We start from the raw sequence: 4,420 nt of genomic DNA, 5'->3' as shown, positions 1-4,420 counted from the left end.
CCCCGCCCGCCGCCGCCGCTCGCGCTGCCCCTCACGGCCGTCGGGGCCGCGCGCGCCGCCGGCGCCAGCGCACGTGACCAGGGCGGGAGGGGAGCGGGGGGGGCAGAGTTGCGCCGCATCACGTGACTCGCCGGAGGGACGCGGGAGCGCGGGGTGGGGGGGGAGGAGCCCCCCTCCCTATTGACCGTTCGCGCGCGCTCCGTCACGTGGGCGGCTCCTCGCTCCCCATTGGGCGCCGCGGGTGCGCCGGGCGCGTGACGCGGCCCCTGGTCCGCTCAGCCCAGCCCAGCCCAGCCCGGCCCAGCCCGGCGTGGGGCGCAGCGCAGCGCAGCGCAGCGCAGCGCGGGTGGCGGGGACAGGGAGGCTGGAAATCACCCTGGCATCATCCCGAGTCCAACCTCCCGCCGAACGCCACCGTGTCAACCAGGCCACGGCATTGAATGCCATGCGCAGCCTTTCCTTATGGACCGCCAGGGACGGTGACTCTGCCACCTCCTAGGGCAGCCCATTCCAATGCCCAGTCATTTTCTGAGAAGAAATTCCCTGGCACAGCTTGAGGCTTTGTCCTGCCGCTCAATTACCTGGGAGAAGAGGCCGACCCCCACCTGGCTCCACTCTCCTGTCAGGGAGCCGCAGGGATCGATGAGGCTCCCCCTCCCCGAGCCGCCTTTTCTCCAGGCTGAGCGATCCCCTCAAGTCCAAACTGCCTCAGACCCTCTTCGTAAGGCCTTGCTCCAAACCCTTCCCCACCTCCGCTGTCCTTCTCCGGAGCCCCTGCAGCCCCTCAGAGTGCTGCCCTTCCTGAGCTGATGGCCCTGTCTGCCCCGCATCCTCCGCGGCTCGGCCCAGGCTCCCTCCCCGGCCGGGGAGCACAGCCCGCCTGGGGCTGGATCGCTGCTGGCTCTGCTGCAGCCTGGGGCCAGTAAGGCCTCAGTCCAGGTGGGTCCCAGAGACAGGGCTGAGGGTCTGCTGACACAGTCACTCAGCGACTTCTCTTCATTCAAAAGTATGTAGGCAGCTGATAAACCCCTGCTAGGCCTTAGCATTGACACAGTCTTGTCCCTTCACTGTTCCAACACCTGCGCATCAAGTAGGCAGGATCCAGGAAAGGAAAGATTGGAAACCGGCATTCCCAAGAGAAGTCTTTTGTTAGCACAAAGTTGTTACCAGGAAATGGCTTCTTTCTTTCTCAAAATTAACTTTTTTTTTTTTTTTTTTTTTTCCTGACAGTGGGTCAGAAGGCAGCTGGGGTTGCAGGGAGTGGACAGCTGATGGATCTGAAACATAAAGCAGTAAGGTCAAGCCCACTGGAGGTATCAATCTCTTTTTGAGGGTGGTCAATTTAAGAAAAAGCTAAGTTCAAAGAAGAAATTGTAAGGAAAGGGAAAAGAGGAAAGGAAAGGAAAGAAAAGAGAAGAGATAAAAGAAAAAAGAAAAGAAAAATCAATTTTAGTAACCCAGGGATCAAGTGTGCATGGGTTGCTCTGAGAGGGAATCAGTGATGCTGGAGAAATTCTGCTCTGGAATACGAGGCAAGGAAAGCACAGTGGTAGGTCCCGGGTAGAAAGAGCGTTTTCCTGCCAAGTTGCTGCTTGCTGCACTGCCAGCATCAGGAAAATACTGCTGAATACATTGTGGGAATTCTGTAGCAACAGAAAGAAAAGGCATAAATAAGATACATGGAAAAGTGTCATCAGTGCCTCTGTGGGGGGCAGAAAGGGAACATACACAGCATTTGTTTTCAGCTTGTGTTTGTGGCTTCGCAAAGGAGTCAAGAGCAGCTGCCTTTCCTGACATTGCTGGGAAATGGTGCAAAGGTGGAGCTGCATAAACAAAACTGATTTTAGTTCTGCAGGACAGCCCTGCTTAGTTACCATATGCAGAAACTCAGTTGTTTTAACAAGCCCAGAACACAAGCTCCAAGTCAGGGTTTTTTTTTATTCACATGGGTTTATTTTTCTTCTTATTAGTTATCACTAGTCAGTTTTGACACTAATTTTATCATGCAATAAGTTCTTAAACAGCAGTTGCAGGCAGTTCATATTGTGTGTGGGCTTTACGAGCAGCTGAAACAGCTACAGAAGTGCTCTGTGTGCAGCAAAATAATTTTATTATCTTGCAAATAACTAGTTCCAGTTCTTTTTCTCTCAGTATGGCTTTTTGCAAAAGCCAGCAATAACAAAAAGCAACCTTCCTCTAGCATTTCTTTTCCTACAAGGAAAAGGGTTATGAAACCTGATATCCGTCTTGCAAAAGTTATGACCGACTGGAAGAGTTATGAAAACATTAAATAGGCCAGCCAGGCAAAGCAATGCTATCCAGGGACAAGTTTTGTAGAACAAAAGGAATTGTTTCCCAAGACACCACACAGGTAATGTGTGTTGCTGGCCTCGGTGGTGATCTGGTGCTGATCCCTCTCTCTGACACCAACAGCCTCAGTTTGCATCTCTTGGTAGCAGTAGCAGGTGACTGAGAAGAGCTTTCCTCAAGTGACCGAAGTGGGGACACTAGAAATTCAAAATGGAGAATAGCTTGGCATGGAATTATATCCCAAAACCTAGGGGTTTTGGAATTATACCCCAAAAACGGATTCTGTAATTCCATTCCTAATGATGTGGTGTCAAACCTGGAGATCACAAAGGTGTGCACAGTCGTAGATAAACCCGAGTGTACAGGAATTTGTGACCTTGTTAATTGTGGATTTAAATGCTTGTTCTGTGTCTGCAGCTCTGTGAAGCTTCACAAACAGTGATGAGTTGTGATGGCAACTGTCAGTGACCTGTTACAAGATATTAAAGGAAGAAAGTTCTTCAAAGTGTTTCTTGTTTTTCTCTTCATTAAGCATCATTTTTTGCCATCGGTAGGTTTTTCACTTAGGTTTTCACTCAGACTGTGGAGTCCTAGGATATAATGCCAGCTAAATCTGATGTGAAAACAATCTGGAGCTAAATGTGACCTGCATGGAGCTGACATCTCACTCCAGTTCTGTTCTGCAGTGCTCACCATCAGCTTCCTGTGGCACACAAAACAAACCTACAGCTGCTGTTCAGCAAAACCCGTTTCAAAGTGATCCACTTCCAAAAAAGGGAGGGCCTGTCCATAAATCAAAGCAGGAAATCTGACATCTGCTGTTTGGCAGCAGCTGGTTCCGCAGGAGGGAGGCTCTCCATTGAGAAATGTGTGGGAAAACATTGACACTCTGTGGCCAGACAGATAAAATGCAACTTGTGAAATTTCATGGGTTTTTCTCACTTTCTTCCATTTTACCAAATAGAAATGTAAAGAACAGTTTATAGCTTTTTTTTTTTTGTTGATAATTTCCAGTATCTTTTCAGTAAAATTCTTTATTGGTATAAAATGTCCTAAACAGGTAAGCTAAGACAAATATTAAAAACAAACAATTAAACAAGACTTTGCATCCAAACCTCCTGAATCTAGGAGCACTGAAAGTGAGACTGCTGTGGCTCTGGAGCCTGTCAAGTTGCACAAAATACGTTTTCAGGTCCATGCCTGCACTGTCATTTTAATCCCATTTTCTTTCTCTGGAACTGAAACAAGGGAAGGCCACCTTAAAGGGAACTGAATTTGTGTATTGCAAAGCAGGATTTCCTCCAGACTAATCTGGAGAGATGAATTTCGTCAGCATACCTTCAAAGTGTAAAATTTTACTTCCCATAGAAGTAACAGGTAAGATATTACCTATATTATATTTAATGCAAGTGGGGAGTAGGGTTAAGCATCATTAGATAGTCTCTTTAGGGCTTCCTCTCAATAGAAACCAAAGGAATACTAAAAAAAAAGCCCCAGGAATCCAGTCCTTGCTTCCTGGCTTTTACATTCAACAGATGGAGAAGCAAATACTAGGATACAGGAGCCTTTTTTTGGCACATGTAACACTGATGTTTTTGTAAGCATACACATTTTTTGCTCTTTTTTTCCTCTTCAACTAGAAACATTAATAATAATAAAGAATTGAGCTTAAGGCCTCTCACAATAGAGCTGTATTTTAATTAGTTTTGGAGGTGAAAATGGTTTGTGTGCAGTATGTGGCATAGATGAGTGTATGACCTAAGCTGGGATAGAGACCGACTGGAAGAAGAAGAGTTAATGAATAGCATCAGGAAAGGGAATGATAGTGTCAGGATAGGTAAGGGTGCCAAAGAAGCTTAGTTTTAAGTTGTCATGAGGAGACAAAGCTAAGATGTTAGGGGTCAAGGAGGAAGAGATCTGTGAATTTAAGACATAGAAAGAAGGACCTGGAATGAGAGTTTCAGTGACATAAAAGAATACAGAGCACTGCCACTTTATGGGGAAAAACTAAAACAGTTTGGGTAGCACTTGAATGAGTTTGTCTAGAGAGTCCTCTCTAGAGGACTGATAAAATTCTGCATCCTGATAAAATTCCAAACAGCTTTGGAAA

The sequence above is a fragment of the Molothrus aeneus genome, chromosome 2 (assembly GCF_037042795.1).
Source record: "Molothrus aeneus isolate 106 chromosome 2, BPBGC_Maene_1.0, whole genome shotgun sequence".
Lineage (NCBI taxonomy): Eukaryota > Metazoa > Chordata > Aves > Passeriformes > Icteridae > Molothrus > Molothrus aeneus.
This window is presented reverse-complemented; position numbering follows the sequence as displayed.